The sequence below is a fragment of the Schistocerca serialis genome, chromosome 2 (assembly GCF_023864345.2).
Source record: "Schistocerca serialis cubense isolate TAMUIC-IGC-003099 chromosome 2, iqSchSeri2.2, whole genome shotgun sequence".
Taxonomy (NCBI): Eukaryota; Metazoa; Arthropoda; class Insecta; order Orthoptera; family Acrididae; genus Schistocerca; species Schistocerca serialis.
In genome coordinates, this window is record NC_064639.1 from 819,113,081 (window position 1) to 819,123,284 (window position 10,204).

The window sequence follows — 10,204 nt, forward strand, 5'->3', positions numbered from 1 at the left end:
GTCAATCGGCAACTCAAAATCTCTCCCATCTGAAAAAAGAAGATTTTAGACTAGGAAGGTGTATTTCTCACGGTAAGCGTGGCCACGTCTACCTAGATGCGACCACAGCCCCTCATTTATGAAGAGATGTAATCTTTCCAGGCTGACCATTTCCAATTTCTAATGGAAGGCTGTGAAATGTATGTCTTTTTCTGCTCTCTAAATGAAGCTGGCGACTTCCTGGTGTCAGGGGAGTGACAGTCTTGCCTCCACTAAACATGTGCACCAGCTGTTCTGATCCGATCGTTCCAGCTTCTAACATGAGAATGCTTATAGTTTTATGACCATCCCACCGTTTGCACAAAAGCTCAGATTACAGGAGTCCCTCCACCTACTTTCCACCATCTGGCCGCCTTCACACCGGACTGTCAGCTGTCCCAGGTAAAATGTTTTGCAAGCCGGCGGCCTCCTGTCCTGACCCTAAGTGGGAAGAGTGGAGTGCCACGGCCCAGGGCCCCTCTGCTGGTACAATTCACAGAGCGCTGCTTCCCTGAGTCATCTGCACGGTCAGGTCGCTGGACACACCATTTATGGGCCACAGTCCATCTTTCTCCCTGTTCTCCATCGCCTCCACTATAGCTCCTACCACCAAGAGGTAGTTTTGAACAGGGATAGCGGCTCGCAGGAGTTGGTTTAATAATGAATAAGAGAATAGGGATGCGGGTAAGTTACTATGAACAGCATAGTGAACGCATTATCGTAGCCAAGATAGACTCAAACAAACAACCACAACAGTAGTACAAATTTATATGTCAACTAGCTCTGCAGATGATGAAGAGGTTGATGAAATGTATGATGATAAAAGAAATTATTCAGATAGTTAAGAGAGGCGAAAATTTAATTGTGGTGGAGGACTGGAATTCAATAGTAGGAAAAGGAAGAGAAGGAAAAATTGTAAGTGGATGTGGACTAGGGTAAGGAATAAAAGAGGAAGCCGCCTGTTAGAATTTTGTCACAGAACATATTTAAATCATGGCCAACACTTGGTTTAAGAATCATGAAAGAAGGTTGTATATGCGGAAGAGGCCTGGAGACACCGGAAGGTTTCAGATTGGTTATACAGGTTGTTCGGAAATTCCCATTACAAACGTCTAGGACTTTCAGAGGAGAGTGAATATATAATATTTTGAATAGGAACCTATGTCTGGAAACGTACTGTTTCCGTCCTACGACGGTTTCAGTTCAGAGTGGAGATTGTTCCAGAAGACCAGCCAAAGACAGCATTTTCGGTACCATGGGAGCACTATTAGTTCATGAGAATGTTGTTTGGTTTGAAAAATGTACCTGCAATATTTCAGAGGTTTTGGACGGTGTGCTGACTAAGGTTGCACCAGTTTCTAGCTTACCTAGATGATATCATCATATTCTCAAAAGACACAGAGAAGGATAGACAACATCTGAAGAAGGTGTTTAAGAGACTGAGAGCTGCATCTCTTGAGCACAGAGAAGTATCGTTTGCATTGGAGGAGGTAGCCTATTTACACTGTATAGTTTGTAAAGGCAGAATAAAGACAGACCAAGGCTAATGCAATCTATACCATTAAGAAACTACATTCCATTTTCATGATTCCAGATTACTACAGAAAATTCTTGAAACGGTTTGCTGACGTGGCGTGACCACTCATGCAGTATCTAAGGAAAGGTGTGAAATTCGTGTCGAGAGAGCAGTGTCAGGGCGAGCTTGAAAATTTAAAGAGAAGTTTGACATGAAGCTTGGTTCTAGTATTTCCAGAGTTTATCCTTCAGTGTGACACACCTGATCATTCCTTGCAGCGTGTTTTACATCAAGAGATTAACTGATGAAGAACATCCTGTAGGCTACATGTCGAATTAGCTGAATGTGGCACAGAAGAACTTTTCGTTGACAGGAAAAGAGATACTGAGCCTCATTTATGGTGTCAGGTATTTTGGATGTTATATTGTTGTTGTTGTTGTGGTCTTCAGTCCAGAGACTGGTTTGATACAGCTCTCCATGCTATTCTATCCTGTGCAAGTTTCTTCATCTCCCAGTACCTACTGCAACCTACATCCTTCTGAATCTGTTTAGTGCATTCATCTCTTGGTCTCCCTCTACGACTTTTACCCTACACGCTGCCCTTCAGTACTAAATCAGTGATCCCTTGATGTCTCAGAATATGTCCTACCAACCGATTCCTTCTTCTAGTCAAGTTGTGCCACAAACTTCTCTTCTCTCCAATTTTATTCAGTACCTCCTCATTAGTTACGTGATCTACCCAACTAATTTTCAGCATTTTTCTGTAGCACCACATTTCGAAAGCTTCTATTCTCTTCTTCTCTGAACTATTTATCGTCCATTTTTCATTTCCATACATGGCTACGTTCCATACATGGGTACTCTCCATACAAATACTTTCAGAAAAGACATCCTGAGGCTTAAATCTATACTCGATGTTAACAAATTTCTCTTCTTCAGAAACGCTTTCCTTGCCATTGCCAGTCTACATTTTATATCTCTACTTCGACCGTCATCAGTTATTTTGCTCCCCAAATAGCAAAACTCATTTAGTACTTTAAGCGTCTCATCTCCTAATCTAATTCCCACAGGATCACCCGATTTAATTCGACTACATTCCATTATGCTCGCTTTGAGTTTGTTGATGTTTATCTTATATCCTCCTTTCAAGACACTGTCCATTCCGTTCAGCTGCTCTTTCAGGTCCTTTGCTGTCTCTGACATAATTACAATGTCATCGGCGAACTTCAAAGTTTTTATTTCTTCTCCATGTATTTTAATTCCTACTCCGAATTTTTCTTTTGTTCCCTTTACTGCTTGCTCAATATACAATTGAATAACATGCTACAACCCTGTCATACTCCCTTCCCAACCACTGCTTCCCTTTTGTGCTCCTCGACTGTTATAACTGGCATGTAGTTTCTGTACAAATTGTAAATAGCCTTTCACTCCCTGTATTTTCCCCCTGTTACCTTCAGAATTTGCAAGAGAGTATTCCAGCCAACGTTGTCAAAAGCTTTCTTTAAGTTTACAAATGCTAGAAACGTAGGTTTGCCTTTCCTTAATCTATTTTATAAGGTAAGTCGTAGGGTTAGTATTGCCTCACATGTTCCAACATTTCTTCGGAATCCAAACTGATCTTCCCCGAGGTCGGCTTCTACTAATTTTTCCATTTGTCTGTAAAGAATTCGCGTTAGTATTTTGCAGCTGTGACTTATTAAACTGATAGTTCCGTAATTTTCACATCTGTCAACACCTACTTTCTTTGGGATTGGAATTATTATATTCTTCTTGAAGTCTGAGGGTATTTCGCCTGTCGCATACATCTTGCTCACTAGATGGTTAGTTTTGTTAGGCCTGGCTCTCCCAAAGCTATCAGTAGTTCTAATGGAATTCTGTCTACTCACAGGGCCTTGTTTCGACTTAGGTCTTTCAGTGCTCTGTCAAACTCTTCACGCAGTATCATATCTCCTATTTCATCGTCATCTACATTCTCTTCCATTTCTGTAATATTGTCCTCAAGAACGTCGCCCTTGTATAGGAAAAACTTTCGAATAGTGGCCGACCATGGTGCTTTGAAGTGGTTACTGCGACTGGATGACCTGCTTTGCAGGCTGACAAGATGGATCCTGAGACTTAGCGAGTTCGGCTACGAAGTAGTGCAGAAACTAGAGAAGATGCACAGGAATGCAGGTGCATCAAGCAGGAAGGTAGCAGTGTTGAAAGTTGTGAGCCACGGTCTTGTGGAACGGCAGGCAGTGCAGCGTGCTGACAGTGACTGCGAATAGTACAGGGCGCAATCACAGTGTAGCTCATGTGATACAATGTTGTGCAAAGAAATGAGACTAGGGATGCGAGTAGTAGTACCAGCGAAGCTTTAAGAGGTAGTTATAAAGGAAGCACATGAACACGCGTTATCTGATCGTGGAGGGTGCAGGGCAACTAACTGGAGAATGACCGCAAGATATTGACGGAGGGGAAGGAAAGTGGATGTGTATCAATACTCGAGGAATTGTGCACTGTATGTGAGTGTACTGATTCATATTAATTATAATAGATCAGTACATGGAGTTCGTTACTGTGAGAAACCAGCACGCAGTGACTTTCGAACAAGCAATGGTTAACAACTGGATGCTGAAATTTTGAGTGCCATGTACGATAATTACAGGCCAGAGTATGAATTTCATATTGGACTTATTGAAGGAGCTGGATTGATTGTTGCATGTGAAGAAGTTAAGAACTAGTCTTCCTCGTCCACAGGCCAACTGTAGAACGGAGTGGGTACGTAGGACAATTAGGAAAATGTTAAGTTACTATGTGAACGCATATCACCAAGATTGGGATTTATATCTTAGGTATGTCGTGTCAGCGTGTAATTTATAGTACACACGAATACTGGGTTGTCCTAATACGAGGTGATGATGTGATGTATGGTCAGAAAATGCCATCGTTATTCCATTCGATAAAGACAGATAAAAGTAAAGATGGGAGTCGGTCCGTGAGTTTGCGAGAGCAGTACTAGAAGTACGGAAACGTGTGCAAAATGTGCTAACGAAGGCGTTACGGAAGCAAGAGGAATCAGGGAAACGTGTGGAAAGTTTACAGCAGTATAAAGTAGGGCAATCGGCGATGTTACTCTTTCCTTATACGCCGAAAGGGAATGCGAAGTTCATCACGTGGTGTCAACGATGCTATTAGGTGGTGGAGACCACTTCGCCGGTCAACGTGAAGCTTCGGTTGCCAACAAGAATGGCAATAGTGCACACTGGGCATCTACGACGTTCTAGAGGTAGTCCAGAGTCGTTTTCAGTAGTTTAAAGGGCATAGCCAGTGAAGAAAGCGAGGAGAAGGAAGAGGAGACAAAAAGATGTAGTTGAGCCTGTGCATGAAATACCATATGAGTTAAGCTCAAGAAAATGAAGGATGATTCTTTTCATATATTTGCTTATGCATAGCCTCAGGTATACTTTGAGGGTAGGAATGGCAGTCGTAGTAGTATTGCATTTCGTTGCCTGGATTGGGGTGAAGGCGTTGCAGAATCAGCACTTGGCAGGAGGAGTGCTGTTCTTGAGACTAGGGGAAGTGATAGTTATCAGCCATCAGTGGGCGCTAAAAGTACTTTTTAATGCATGGGAAATGCGGAATAAGGCGAGGAGGTTAGAAGAAGTATTCGACGGACTTTGACAAAGTGCTAAGAGAAAGAGGGTGCTCAAGGAAGCGTCAGGCGAGTGTGATAAACTGCGTAGATCCTAGCAGCCACTGCGAGAACAAATGAGATAGGCAGTGGAAGTTGTGCCACATACACGATGGAAGAGAAAAGATTAGACGTTGGAGAAAAAATCTGAAGACTGTATTTGGAAGGGCAGATGAGAGTGATGTTAGAGAACTAAACGAAGCTGTAGAAGCAATAAAGAAGTTGGCAGAGGGTAGTAAGACGGCAGAAGAGTGGTACGCAACACAGATGGTGAATTGGGAGAGTGAAGTACTTAACGATACACGGTTGTTATTGAAATTTACGGGTAGAGTAATGGTCTACGATAGGGCCTTGGAGGACGTGATTAATCAGAATTTGAGAGTATTGCAAGCAAGAGAAGAAGTATACAAGTATTGGAAAAGGGGATTGCAGTGACGAGGCTGTTACAAGCATTAGCGGATAACCTATGGGACGCACGAGGAGTAATGTCAAACTTGCAAGGAGCCATACATCACGCCTTGGATGGATGACTGAGTGCCAATCTTCTGTTGCCTGAACCATTGTTGTTGGGATTACAGAAAGCGTGGAGCGAGCCACTGCCTGAGTTCAGCCTAATTACAGAATTTAAAGAAATCTTTTACAGCGAAGATCGCGTTCAAAATTGTTTTTTATTGACCGGGTTTCGACAGGTAAGGCTGTCATCTTCAGAACTTTAAAAACGTTTTTGATTGTACGTCATATGCCACTGTGCGTTCATTACTCGTGCCATGTTAACATCTTGGTGAAGAGTATATTGCAGAGTCCACACAAGTTTCTCAAAAATATTAAAAACAGGTTTGTCACACGCAAAAATATACACAGCTACAATGCTCGTCGTGGAACTTAGCATGTCTACCATACAAGGCGCATTTTAGCTGTGTGTATTTTTACTTGTGACAAACCTGTTTGTAATTTTATTTTTGAGAAACCTATGTGGTTCAAATGATTCAAATGGCTCTGAGCACTATGGGACTTAACATCTGGGGTCATCAGTCCCCTAGAACTTAGAACTAATTAAACCTAACTAACCTAAGGACATCACACACATCCATGCTGAGGCAGGATTCGAACTTACGACCGTAGCAGTCGCGCGGTTCTGGACTGAAGCGCCTAGAACAACTCGGCCACCGCGGCCGGCACCTATGTGGAATCTGCAATATACTGTCCACTAAAATGGCATGCGTAATGAGCATACAATGGAACATGCCATACAAGCAACAAAGTTTGTAAAGATTTCAAGATGAGAGTCTAACGTGTTAAAAATGGTCAAAAGAATTGGTTTTGAACACGATCTTGGCTATAAAAACTTTCTTTAAAATATATGCAGATCGCTCCATCACATTATCAGAAACTTCCATCTAATTACAGAACCCAGTGGACAAAACAGAAATTTCCATCTAATTACAGAACCCAGTGGACAAAACCTGCTCGTCTACTAACACATAGCAGCAGTAGAAATAGATCTGACTGAGCATGATTTCATATTCTAATTCGATTACCAGTACCAGGAAGACGAGTTCAATTTAAGTATTATGCCGTTCACATGTAGACAGTGAAGTGGGGAGGTTTTGGAAAGTTCGTGCAGGTGAAGATCTGCGGGATTTTATTACTTTCGGAAGACGGTAGACGGGGTAAGAGTTACGACATTGTCAAAGGGGGAGGAAGGTCGCACAGGTCCAACAAGGAAAATACAAACCAACGCAGGAACAAGCACGGTAAATTTTTTCTTAGCCAGACAGAAGGGTCGAGTTGTTCGAGGAATATTGTGTAACCCAGACTGGTTTACCAGCAAGCAGGTTTTTATTGGATTTACTCCAGTCACGAGGACATGATAGTAGTGGTGAGTTATTACAAGCAGGGGACTCTCAAAGAGGCCAGATGGACTAACCTTAAGGGAAGTGGGTTACTACTCAATGGGATTACATGCGACCTTCCATCTACCAGCCACGATTACCAAAATCACATAAATGAACGTAGTTGTATTGGTCAGGTGTCGTTTTGAAGTTATTGCCAGCGCCGAATATAACATATCTAGATCAAACTTGAGAACCTGACCTAATGCATCCCTGGATTTATTCACTGCTGCGTAGGAAGAGCACATTTCAGCTGTGCAGTTAATGCAGCAGGTAGAGCACTTCGGAGAAGGACAACGGCGCATGACAGTGATTTTGAGTGCCGCAGTACTAAGTGCCAGGACAGTTGTATCTCTGCTGTGTATAGCTTCTATTCTTATGAAACAGAGAACCAACCGTTAGCATAAATCACTCATAGTCCAGATTCCAACAGACTGGACCCTAGAGCATAAGAGAGAGTGAGAGTATAGCTTTGTAGACGGAATGCAGAAAAAGATTTAAATTTCGGATTAAGAGGAAAGATGGCAACCGGACCAGCTGTGAAAATTAAAATTGCCAGAAACGCAAATCAGGTATGATAAATCGACTCGTGAGTAAAGTAACAATAAGCATCATAGTGAGAAAGATTGGATGCAGTTTATAATCCAATTGGGAAGCCATTAGTCATTTGGGATATAAAACATGAACTATAATATGAAACTGGTTTTTAGAGTGACCCAAGGGAACGGGTCTTCTTCTTAAGAAAGGATAATGCAGTGCATCAATCTAATGTGGACATAACAGTTGTAAGGTATCAAACAAATAACACATCTTACATTGAATTTCTGAAACAGTTCCGGTTAACTCGATATGTCACACGTCATAGTTATGTGAAAATGTATGAATTTTACTGATAGGCAAAGCGAAGCGAATAAACAAACCGACATTTTGTGAATATAAACCACTAACTTTCACACTAGTAACTGCATGCAAGTAATTGCATGGGAAACGAGAATGTTACGACGGCACGCCGTCTCTCGCGCGCGCTTGAAACCCTCGCCACGGGACACCTAGCAACGAGACGCCGCAGCCACTGTATAGGCCGCCGGCAAAAGCAGCCCTTGTCCCTGCTTTTAACGACGACCCTTCGGAAAGACCTTCTGCACGAACACGGCCTGAGACCGCAGTTAAGCGTCCGGAGAAACTCAACTCAAAACACTGGTGACTCACTGTAGCCACCTGCATTAAAACACGCATGAAAGAGAAAGCTGTTTATCTCAGTATTATGTAACAGAAGTTAACCTCTGCCCTACGAAAGAAACGACGCCTGTGAGAGGCTACAAAAAACTATAGTGGGTGGACATATTCCTAACAAGCATGCACACACACACACACACACCTTAATATTTACCATAACTTTTATCTCCGGGCGGGGACTACTCAAGAGGACGTCGTTATCAGGAGAAAGAAAACTGGCGTTCTACGGATCGGAGCGTGGAATGTTAGATCCCTTAATCGGGCAGGTAGATTAGAAAATTTAAAAAGGGAAATGGATATTTTAAAGTTAGATATAGTGAGAATTAGTGAAGTTCGGTGGCAGGAGGAACAAGACTTTTAGTCAGGCGAATACAGGATTATAAATTCAAAGTCTAATAGGGGTAATGCAGGAGTAGGTTTAATAATGAATAAAAAAATAGGAATGCGGGTAAGCTACTGCCAACAGCACAGTGAACGCATTATTGTGGCCAAGATAGACACGAAGCCCACGCCTACTACAGTAGTACAAGTTTATATGCCAACTAGCTCCGCAGATGACGAAGAAATTGAAGAAATGTATGACGAAATAAAAGAAATTATTCACGTAGTGAAGGGAGCCGAAAATTTAATAGTCATGGGTGACTGGAATTCGAGAGTAGGAAAAGGGAGAGAAGGAAACATAGTAGTGAATATGGATTGGGGCTAAGAAATGAAAGAGGAAGCCGCCTGGTAGAATTTTGCGCAGAGCACAACTTAATCATAGCTAACACTTGGTTCAAGAATCATAAAAGAAGGTTGTATACATGGAAGAAGCCTGGATATACTGACAGATTTCAGATGGATTATATAATGATAAGACAGAGATTTAGGAACCAGGTTTTAAACTGTAAGACATTCCAGGGGCAGATGTGGACTCTGACCACAATCTATTGGTTATGACCTGTAGATTAAAACTGAAGAAACTGCAAAAAGGTGGGAATTTAAGGAGATGGGACCTGGATAAACTGACTAAACCAGAGGTTGTACAGAGTTTCAGGGAGAGCGTAAAGGAACAAATGTCAGGAATGGGGGAAAGAAATACAGTAGAAGAAGAATGGGTAGCTTTGAGGGATGAAGTAGTGAAGGCAGCAGAGGATCAAGTAGGTAAAAAGACGAGGGCTAGTAGAAATCCTTGGGTAACAGAAGAAATATTGAATTTAATTGATGAAAGGAGAAAATATAAAAATGCAGTAAATGAAGCAGGCAAAAAGGAATACAAACGTCTCAAAAATGAGATCGACAGGAAGTGCAAAATGGCTAAGCAGGGATGGCTAGAGGATAAATGTAAGGATGTAGAGGCTTATCTCACTAGGGGTAAGATAGATACTGCCTACAGGAAAATTAAAGAGACCTTTGGAGAAAAGAGAACCACTTGTATGAATATTCAGAGCTCACATGGAAACCCAGTTCTAAGCAAAGAAGGGAAAGCAGAAAGGTGGAAGGAGTATATAGGGGGTCTATACAGGGGGGATGTACTTGAGGACAATATTATGGAAAGGGAAGAGGATGTAGATGAAGATGAAATGGGAGATATGATACTGCGTGAAGAGTTTGACAGAGCACTGAAAGATCTAAGTCGAAACAAGGCCCTGGGAGTAGACAGAATTCCATTGGAACTACTGACGTCCTTGGGAGAGCCAGTCCTGACAAAACTCTACCATCTGGTGAGCAAGATGTATGAGACAGGCGAAATACCCTCAGACTTCAAGAAGAATATAATAATTCTAATCCCAAAGAAAGCAGGTGTTGACAGATGTGAAAATTACCGAACTATCAGTTTAATAAGTCACAGCTGCAGAATACTAATGTGCATTCTTTACAGACGAATGG